The following is an 11,796-nucleotide window of genomic DNA, read 5'->3' as shown; positions in this document are numbered from 1 at the left end:
AGCCATGAACAGCCCTTGATCTAAACTACGCATGCCCTTGTTTCAAATTCAAATACAGTATTACAATACATGATAGTCATATAAATAGTTGTTTTTCATTGGTTGAGCATTCAGCATAATTCCTGTGACAATTACTTTGACTCCAGACCATTAAAGTTGAACTCTGCCTCAGCTGCTATCCCACAAAACATGATATACATAGTGGTAACATTTGACTCTATATTGAGGAAAGTGAAAACATGAGAATTTGGGAGACTTGACCCCTGTCACTCAAAGGGGTATTTCCATGACAGGCCTGGAGATGAGAGTGTATTACAGAGCTTGGGGAGGGACCAGCAGACAAACTGCATGGCCGTCACAGAGCTATTCCCACACACAGAATCCTTATCATCCTGCCATCTGACAGCTGGCCCCACTTCAACATAGCAGTCACTCACCTGGCAGGAGCCTTCAGGAGTACATGACAGTAAAGGTAGCAGACTCCATTCATAAACATGTGCTTAATAATGCTCTTTATTTGAAGGTGGAAGGTCCAGGGCTTTTCCTCCTGATCCACATCAAAGCACTACATGTGCACTTTGTTCTGAGAACTTTTAAACTTGATTTAGCTCAAATAAAATTCAAACTGTCTGCCTTCTCTAATTCAAGCCCACACCAACATTGATTAGTTGTAATGTTTCTCTTGCCTGCTGGGAGTGAAGGCTGTAGCAGGAGAGTGGTTGGTGTGTGATGTATGAGGCCTTCTGTTGGCTATGATGTTTGCCCAGCAGGCAGAGGTAATGTATTGAAGAGCTAGAGCACTGGGAAAACATATTTTATGCAAGCAAAACATCCCAGAGAGTATATGTATACATACACACAATAATACAAAATCTTTCCATTTTTTTTGTGTGTGCAAACTCTGTTTGTTTTCTTAAACATAGTGCATAATGTGTATTCGTTCCTGCCTTGACAAGGCTCCCTACTATGCATCGCTCACTGGCCATTTGTCAAAGAATGCACTAAAGTGAATGATTGATCATGTTTACACATTGCGTGTGTGTCTGTGTAATTGATGAGCTTACATTTGTGTTACATGCTATGGGAGAATCTTAGCCCCAGCCAAGACATCTGGCTGAACAGGGAATGGCCTACCCATATAATTTGGTTATATTCTCCCAAGACAATCTGACATTAAAACTGGTATTCAGTCAATGATGGTGATATGTAGACAAGTGCTTGTGTCCGAGGTTTTAAGAAGTGCTTTTCACATAAACAAGCCCTTTACTCTTAACCTCCCCATTCCTTCAAACATTTTACTTCTTTGTTTATTTTGGCAGATATTACTGCCAGAGAGAAAATGTACTTAAGGCTTATTTTGCATTTACTGTTGATAAGAGATCCAGTGTATCAATTAGGAAACTCTGAGGCTGTTTGTGTGATTGATGGTATGGAGTCGGGTGGTGGGAAAGAAGCTCTTGGTGGTTAATGGATGTCATCTGTATTAAGACACAAAGAGAGAAGCAACTGAGAAACATCTTTGCTGTTCTTCACTTCACTTGTTATCACTCTCAGGGTTTCTGGTTTGACAAACATCTAGCTCTAGAACGTTCTTAAGAAGCTCTGAACGTTAAGAGCTTCTTAACGAATCTGGGAAACCCTGCCATTGTCTGCTATATTGTAATCATTTATCTCCAATATTGCAGCTCAAAGTCCCACCCTATTCTCAGTGGATATATTATAATGATCCTATTTTAATAGAAGAGCTCACTGTATCTAATAATTGCTATATGTCTAATCCTGAGTAGTCTGTGTGGCGTATGTGTCACTGAGCTCTCATATATTCCTATATTCTAGTGCAGGAAGCCTTTAACTTTTGATGTTTTTGTCAGTAAACTACGGTTCGTACAGCAGCCCACAGTTCACTGCTGAGGAGATATGCACAGTGTATCATGTCCAATTTACATCCGTGGACAGGCAGATTTTATTGTCACACCGCACAGCACATTGTCTTCAGGTCATCTTCACTCAGTCAGTGTCGTCATATCATGTTTTTAACATGAGGTTCTGTTCCAGGACGGGGGGAGGGGTGTATTTATGACATAGACCAAGGAAGGTACCATGCTAGTTTGGCAAGAGGTAAGGTTTTCAAATGTGCCACCTGGGGACGTTACAATATGTTTCCCCCTTGCATCTTATGTTCAACCAAATGAAGATGGGGCTTCATGGTTAAAATGTACTTACAAACATTCTGTAAGGGGTACATTCAGTAATGTCCACCCGGAAGACCAAACTAAACAGCTAAACAATATATGTTCCTATAGTAGATGCCTGGTATCATTACTGCATACATGTTGTTGCTGAAACCTTGCCAAATAATTTTTTTAATTTGACATTCCACTTGCACTGAGCCATCTGTGTTGCTAAACAACTCTCAGAGGGTCATATTATCTTGCACAACATGTTTGTAATAGGCAAAACCTTTGTTATTTTACTGAAGATCATACCTATTGGACCATAAAGTAGGTTTAAGGCATACCTATCTCAGCATACAGAGCCTGGACCTCTAAGGTGCATAACAAAGGTAACACTAAATAAAAACAATTTGCTCTGGTCAGCCTATGCCAAGCCTAAAGGGCACATCCAACCGGTGTGCTGTCGTCCATTTCCCCTTAAAGGGACAGTACTATCAGTCACACTAGCAATGAAACTGACACTGAGCATGGAGAGTTCTAGAACTGGGCTCTCTAACTTATGGAAGTGAGAGAAGGGGGGGTGATAATGCACCAAGCAGCAGATTTGTTTAGGGAATGTCAGCTGACTATAAATTGGGCAGTCACTCACTTTTATAGTTTAAATGCTGCATACATTATGTCAGTGGTCCCAACACAGTACTTTGATTCCAATGAGAGCTTTTGTTTCAGGCCATATGATGTAATTTAAATGAACTTTATGGATGTATCTATGGCACTTAAGAACATTGGTTATCTGTTTGTCACATATTCAGTCACCACCACCATAAAAATACCTAATTTTCCATCTCTTTACCGGTACATAAAAGCCCATGCATTGTCAAAATTGTAACATGTTTCAGAGCATGCACTTTCCCATTCAATTGTCAATACGTAGGTAATTTACAGGGTGGGTGATGCACTCTGTGCATAATCTATGGTAAGCAGAAGCAACCAAGTAATTGCTACTGAAAGCTGAGCCCAGGTTGTCAGTTATTGCTTCTCTAGCCTTAATTGACTGTATTGCTTTGCTTTGTGGAGGCTCATCAGAAGGCTAATGTGCTGTTTGTGTGTGTGCAGGGAGGCAGCCAGCAGGAGGTTGTGGTGCAGTAAAGAGTCTCTACAGGACACTAACTCGCAACCACCAGCACACTGGCCCCCAAGCTGGGAAATGACTTCTCTTTCACACCCCAGTGGTCAATTGAACCACCAGAGACCCAGCAATTAGTCTGTGTCCACTTCAGAATCCTCTATATTGGACTGGCATTCTGTTATAGTGAATTTGAAATTGAATCACTTTATTTAACATGTGTTACATAACAGCAGTGAAAACCCAATTGCTCATATTATGGGTCAACCTTGAAAAGAGTATTTGACTATCACAACATAACAGCAGTGAATATTCAATCATCTTCTGTGATCAAACATAAAGATTGCTTTGGTTAATAGTTTTTTTCAGTAAGTAGTGTGTCTAATGAACCCATTTCACAGGGACAACTAATTTGCAAATGCATACTGGAGCCAGCATTATGTTGAGGCACTTCCTTAATGCATTAAATGAGAGTGAGGATAGAGCACTATCGTATCTTGGATGGATGTAACTCCAAATGAGATAACCCACATTTATTGCCATGTTACTATATTCATATTGGATTACACAGAAGCTATTAGTTTCTTCTAACGAAAGTCTCATAGAATACTGCATGCAATTACAAAGGTTAATCCAAAATACCCTCTTTACGGTAGACCTAAGCTCGGCTGTTGCAGACAGTTTGATTTAGTTTTAACCTAATTTGTCTAGCTTCAAAATGACCTTTATTTCCATTGGAGACGGTTAACTTAAAAATTCACTAGATATTCTTGATTTTATAGGATTCTCTACTGGGCCACCACAGAATGCATGCTAACAATGTGTTCCCCCATGGGTCTACTGCGGTTTGTTTCCTAGGTGTTTGCCCTGGAGCTCTTTATGTGGGTTATATGTTGTGTTAGATCAAATCATTAATCAGAATCAGAAACATGGTCATTGCCAAGTACCTTTTCACATCTAAGGAATGTGCTTGTGTCTGTGCACAAAACTAAACATACAGTGTGAGAGCAAACACAGACTAGAACCAAAGTGCAAAAGCGGTCATCTTCATTGTCATCTTCATTGTGATCTTCAGAAAATCATTTGGGAATAGATTCACTTTCTGAGGAATCACATTATGGAATTTCCCTAATATCTGAGGTCAAACCATGTTAAATTTGGGTTGTAATGTAAATGATGTTGCTCAAGCATGAATGGACAATTTCTTTCTCCCCACCCACCCACCCACCCACCCACCCACCCACCCACACCGCACTCCCTGTCTTCCAAGAGCCGAGCCCAGTGTTAGACCATCCTCAAAGAGCTCTACTGCACATGTGACTTTCATATCAGCAGCATATCTTAGCCAACTCCCTTCAGTGCAGCCTGACAAGGTCTCTTGGAAAAAGGGTCTTGAAATGGGATTAATTAGCTCTGCTTTCAGGAGTGAAATTGAGCCTTTCAAGAAAATCGAGGTGTTTTTTTTGCAATTTATGTCACTGATAGGAATAAGCGGGATCAAATGTATTGTGCACATGTTATCTTCAGATTGTAAAGTGATGTTTGCTTTCTAAAAGTACATGTCTTACAGATGTGTCATCGATCACATTTCCTGTGCAGTCTACCATAAATGTTTCCATCCATTCATAACTCACCCATGCATAGCCATCCCATTCATAAGTCATTATGCATTGTGCAACAACCTTGAACCTAATTACTATTGCAGGTTAAAGCTAGGCTAATGGAGGCTCCAGTGAGATGTTGTCACCTTTACAGGTTAATACCAGAGAGATGCATTCTAATGAAAGTAGAAGGGCTATTACAATGCTACAATGCTATTACAAGCCTTACAAGGATCCATCTCAGAAGATCTCCCTCCCCCTTCCAAAAAAGTACAATAATTTAAAAGAAGGTGCTGTAGGACATTTTCCATCAAAGTTTTACAAAGGACTCACAAATCATTCTCCAGTCTAGTTCAACTGCTTCAGGTGTTGCACTTTTATTAAATTTTTCATCATGTGAAACATGAACAAAGCGATGAAATTAAAACCATTTCAAACTTAAAGCATATGACAATTACAGTTGGGAATCCATTATATATATTTTTTTATTGAATGTATTGACTTGCATTAATATCTTTTAAACTATTGATTTTTGATTGTTTTTTTGTTGTGTTATCAGCATGTGGTTGTTATACCTATAGTGGCAAGTAATCCATCTTCACCTACAGTACCAACGTAGCTGTGTTTCACTAGTGCTGGGATAAGGGGCTTTGCCCAGTACTGTACCACCATTTCACCCTCCTCTGTAGATACTGCTGACCAGTGGATCACAATCAGAGGTCTGTTGATGAATATTCTATACTTAACAACTCCGTAAAGTACAGCTGGTCTATCTGGACCAAAAACACATGCAGCCATTTCTACCTTGACTGGTCTGTGCATAGAACTTCCGGATTTCTGGCAAACTGCCCTTGGGTGTTTGCACACCTCACATTTAGTTAAACAGCCACTTAATCTTTGTCCTTTTCCTGCTTACCTTGTACCTATGTGTACATTATCATCCCTTTTGGTTATACAACTGTGGCATATTTATTTTAGTATTCAGCAGGTGTGAAAGAAAGACCATGATACCAGCACAGACAATCTAAGATAGTATTTTGTGTGGAAATTCATGAAGCACTGATAATGATCAGCCTGACTCTGGTTTAACACGTTCCTGTTTTATCTTTGCATGTTGCAGAACTTACCTGAATCTGTGCCCTCACCATTTCCATCATAAAGTACAGAGCACAGCATAAATAGATCAATAAAATGTATGCTTCCATTTCTCCTTCATTAAAGGATGAGGTTCTGAGAACAGAACAAACATGGAGGTCTATGAAACAGCCGGACCAGAGAGACTTGATGGTGGGGAGGGTAGCAGTATAGAGGGGCTAGATGGTGGGGAGGGTAGCAGTATAGAGGGGCTAGATGGTGGGGAGGATAGCAGTATAGAGGGGCTAGATGGTGGGGAGGGTAGCAGTATAGAGGGGCTAGATGGTGGGGAGGATAGCAGTATAGAGGGGCTAGATGGTGGGGAGGGTAGCAGTATAGAGGGGCTAGATGGTGGGGAGGGTAGCAGTATAGAGGGGCTAGATGGTGGGGAGGGTAGCAGTATAGAGGGGCTAGATGGTGGGGAGGGTAGCAGTATAGAGGGGCTTGATGGTGGGGAGGGTAGCAGTATAGAGGGGCTAGATGGTGGGGAGGGTAGCAGTATAGAGGGGCTAGATGGTGGGGAGGGTAGCAGTATAGAGGGGCTAGATGGTGGGGAGGGTAGCAGTATAGAGGGGCTAGATGGTGGGGAGGGTAGCAGTATAGAGGGGCTAGGTGGTGGGGAGGGTAGCAGTATAGAGGGGCTAGATGGTGGGGAGGGTAGCAGTATAGACAGGCTAGATGGTGAGGAGGGTAGCAGTATAGAGGGGCTAGACGGTGGGGAAGGTAGCAGTATAGAGGGTCACAGATTCCAGACTTGCCCTGGATCAGCAGATAGACCAGGATCATAGTCCAGAACAGTAATTGGCTTCCCTAGTCTTGGGCTTAGTCACACACTGACAGACTAGATGGCTGAAATCCCTAAGTGTGGCTCACAAAGTGTGACCACTGGAGCAACACCCTGGGACAACATGATGGGGGCAGGTTGTGTTATTCATTAGACTGCATGTTGTGGCTCTTCACTGCTATTAGCTTCAAGCCGTGTGTTCCACCATCAAAGCATGGTTTAGCGTCATCTAAATGACTAAATGGTTAATGGTGCTGGCAGCTCCGTAACACTTTACCCTTAACAGTTGAGTGTCTATATCTGCAGTGCATCTGGAAGATAATTAAGGTCTATTGAATATCCTGTAAACCAATACGTTTTTACCCCATTTAATATGGGAAGTAACACTCCATTTAAAAGTGTGCTTAGAACAGATATTGTGAGATTGGGACATTATTTTTACTCATTCCTGTCACAGTTCTACTGAGTCATCTGCATAAGATGGGGAAAATAGCTAGCCTAACAATGATTGAGAACGAATGAGAACAAAGAAAATTAACTATCACCAAAATTTAAGTTTAGCTGAGTGGTTTTATATTTTACTATTGTATAAAAAAAGGTGAACAAAAGGAAAAGGAAACAAATGAAACAATGATAATTCCTCTCGGTGAGAATAATGTGCAATGTAAATGAAAGTGCAATAAACCCCCATTTTACAGACGCAATCAATGTGACAAAGGTTTTCTTTCTTGTGAGGAGAGGCAATATTTCCTTCTCCAAATCAGTGTGATAATAATCTCTGTTGTGACCCATTGTTTATTTTCTCTTTGCTAACTTTTTTGACTGACCTATTAGAAGTCAAACAGAACATGAGCAAGGTTATATAACAAACAGTATCCTGAAGTTCAGTGACTACGATGAAGGATCAGTCCAGGGACACCATCTTGATGCTACTAGAGGAAACATAGGCAGTGATTCCTGACCCCTGGTGTATACATTGCTGTGTGTACACTGCTTCCCTACACCGGCCTCGGCCTCTCTGGGCCTCTCTGGGTCACTTCCTGTGTCTGCTGTGGCTCCCTCACACGTTGTCTGTCAGCTCAGGGTCTCGCCTGATTTATGGCCATGATGGGAGGGGCTTTATTCTTCCTCAGCTTTAAGAGATAGCAGGCAGCCACATATTGACAGTGGTGGTATGTTGGCGAGACAGTATTGCACATTAAATAGCAGAGCCTTACACCAAAGTCATCCTGTAGAGCTTGGAGATGTCAACAGGCTATATGTCTATGAATAACAACTTGTGCCAGAAGTCTACATAATGAGACTGCATGAAGGAAGGTTGAACAGTGCTCAATCATTATGTTCCTCTAAATCTGATTTGTAAAGCTAGAAGCCCAGGAGAAAGAACAGTATGGCATTGTTGAAGATAAGAGCAGCCTGTTTAATGTATTCACTGAATCAATCCTCCTGTGATGAAAGTATTGAACGCACACAATTTGCCGGTATATCAAATCTGAAAGGACAATGTTTATAACCTTTGCATTACTAGATAAAGTAGTTTTGAAATGGTTTTCACAACAGTTACATTTCAAAATATGTCCTACTGTGATTCATTTTCAGATGTTTTTACTCAAAAATATTCTATTATGTTTAACTGTCTCTTTCTTAGGTTTTTGTCCACTCTTCTGTATCAGTGCATGATGAGTTTTTATCTTTTTTTATCAGACGTGCTTGATTTGAAGCCTGACTTGACCCACCAAACAAAGTTATTTATTTACATAATATGATGCCACTGATATAAAAATGATAATACTAAATATCCTATGAATTCTCTGTCAACAGATCTCTGGTTTGTTGATTTGGTGTACGTTAGTGATCTGTTCCATCATTTCTTCAGCTGCAACAGAGTCAAGCGTTCTACTAACAATACAGCCAGGTCTGAGTGCTGCCAGAACTGGAGGGCAGCCTAGCCGCAACAAGGCAGAGCTCCTACATTAAAGGGCAAGACAGCTTGTCTTTCTTTAAGACCCTAACTCAGTGGGAGCATTCACACAAAATCCATCAGTTTGTACAACACACTTCTTCTTTATTCAGCCTGTGGTGTGACTCTGCTAAGGGGCTTGTCTGACACACATCGATCACACCATGTGTCTAAAAGCTACCATGTTAGTGAACAATGGTCAAATACAGTTTGCTGCACAAATTAAGGTGTCCTACTAGTATCTATTGTTGATTTATCTCAAAAGTTTGCTTTGAACAAAATACCATCATATGCTGGCTCAGACACTGCCTGATAAACCTGTGCAAACTACCTGTGCTGCTGTAGTTCATATGAAGCATGACATTTGAGAACAGCTTTGAAATGTATTCATATTGTATAAAGCCATGAAAGCTTGTTTTCCTGTGTTGTTTTATTGAGGAGCACATGCCGTAGGGGCTTTTTGACACCTGTCTTCTTCTGATGACAAGCCCACTACAGATGCTAATAGTGCTGGCTTGCATTCACTGCCATTTTGCCAGCCAGAGCACTGGCTAGGTAGGACACTTGACAGTGTTGACTGAACATAAAAAGATTAGGCAGGAATTTATTCAATATGTAATGCAGTATTTTTTACTGGGGTTCTGGCCAACAACAAAATGGTTTGGAATGACGTAAACGTATGCCACGACTATCAGGTATATCGAAGGTATTGTAGTTATGCTTCCAGGTTTGAGAAGACATTTGTGGATGCAGGAAGTAGGCTGCTTTAAAACAAAAAAAACAACAGCGAAGCTGTCACATGCATCTTTGATCATGTCCCAGTACAATTCCAAGGCAATGCCTGTCAGTGAGTTACAGTCAGAAGGGATATAACTGTCAGAGTACAATGCTCTCTGGTGAAGACAAAGAGGTTTTCTAAAAATGCTTTGTCAGCCACACAAAGGAATGGACAACACATTTCTATTTTGTTTCAATATGCACTGTATTTATTCTACCTCTTGCACTTACCCTGTGTATCTGGGTATGACCAATACATGTTGGACAATCAATACTCCCAATATTCAAGACCTGACTGAGAGAATGTTCTTATACGGTTTCCAATCCTGATCGTAGCAATTACACTAATGTGCATAGACTGTCAAGGAAAATGGCATCCTACTTTTCATAACAATAGGTCCCCCTAACACTGAGTTCAAGAAGGTGAACGAATAAAGAATGTTTCTCAAGCTAGAGGGGGAATATTCAGGATACAGTGGAAAACAGTGGCAGGATTTTTTGTACAGCTAAAATGGGAGAATTTAAATGATCCTTTGCAATCAAAAGAGAAAGCCGACCTAAAGATCCAGTTCAAGATGACAACGCTGCCGTGCTAAAAGCCGGTTGACTCCTCAAAAGCACAATGGCTGTACACAGTTTGAAAGCCTCTGTCTACACGCTCAAGAAAAGACACCACAGACACACACAGCTTCCCATCCAACAGAAAAATGAAAGAGTCCCTGGCAGTGATGAACTTGATTAGCAAAACCACACTGCTTGGTTGAAATATAGCTCAATTATTTGTAAATGCAATGTTCAGACATGTATGCCAGACTGAGTGACTGCTGGAGGAATGGAGAGGAATGGAGGGGCTTGTGATGAGCGTGAAGAATAGACAGTAGGCAGAGTCACGCAGCCAGAGAGGGCAACACAGCCTGAGGCTTCCGTCTGCTCACACTGACAAACTGAGGAGGCTCTCCACCAAAAGAAGATTTGGAGCATAAAGAGGTGATATGCCAACCACAGGGTGTGGCTTCTGATATTACAGTTGTGTACAGCATCTGGGGAAACATCCCATGGTTTGAAATGGTATCATCAGAGGTTGATTTTGTATCACAAGGAGCAACATATTACCTGCAGTAGAATCCAACCACTCCCCACTGAAAATACGAAGCATCATTTGTAGAAGACTACAAAGAAGATTGTGTCTAACATTGTTCAGCACAGACTATCCCTATTAAGTTTACCAATTAACAAGTCTTGCTGATAGTGAGAGTTTGATCAGATTTTTAAGAAACAGCAAGGGTTTGATAATACAGTGGGAATACATCGGACAAGGCTAGCTCATTGTCAAGACAGGAGAGGTACATAATGGGTTGATAGATTGCATCTCGTACCCATGGTTACTGTAGCAAACTTTGGCCCAATGGTCCCTTATGTATTTCCATTCTGAGATGCTTCAGAGAGGGTTTTCTTTTGATATAATGAATATACTATCTACATTCTCAGTACACCCTACGTAGGGGTCTACCAGCTGGCAACAACTACTGTCACAGTCCATGCAGACCACTGACCTGTAGAAGTGTGCAAACCATATACTGTGATGTCATATCAGATGAATCTGTAACTTGATGGACATACAGGTCATATGGTTCCACATAATATGCCCATTACATTAAGAATAGCACAGGTCTAAAAATATCACTGAGAGAACCCCCCCCCCCCCCCCCCGCAAAAAAAATCCCCTTCAACTACATACCTCCCTCTTATCTTGCTTTGGCTTTGATGATTTTGATATGTGAATGATCACAGAAGCTGAAGTGTGAATTATGCACATTATCATGTCCCACTTTATTGGAGATATGGTGCAATATTGTACTGTCTGGCAGGGAGAACGATAAAGATAAGGATGTTGTTTGTAAATCAGTCAATGAAGTGATGGAATTGTCAGTGACATTGTTCACTCTTCGCTCTTTCCTATGTGTCCTTTGAACACCCTGAAGGTACACACATAAGTGTACATCCGTCTTGAGATAAAGTGTCATATGTACATGATATGCAGCTGGCATAATACATTAAAGAGGTTAAATGAATACACCCCAATGGTGCCCTCGACAAAGCATTTGAGGTTTTGCCCTCAATTAACATTGATTTGAATGTTTACCACAATCAACCACAAGAGGGCAATCCCTCTAAACATACTTTGCCGACAGAATCTTCAATCGTACCTCCACGGACGAGTGTCCTCTCTGTATTTGTAA

This window comes from Hypomesus nipponensis, chromosome 9 (assembly GCF_054491055.1).
Source record: "Hypomesus nipponensis isolate SF chromosome 9, ASM5449105v1, whole genome shotgun sequence".
NCBI classification, from domain to species: Eukaryota; Metazoa; Chordata; class Actinopteri; order Osmeriformes; family Osmeridae; genus Hypomesus; species Hypomesus nipponensis.
Note: the sequence above shows the minus strand (reverse complement) of the source record.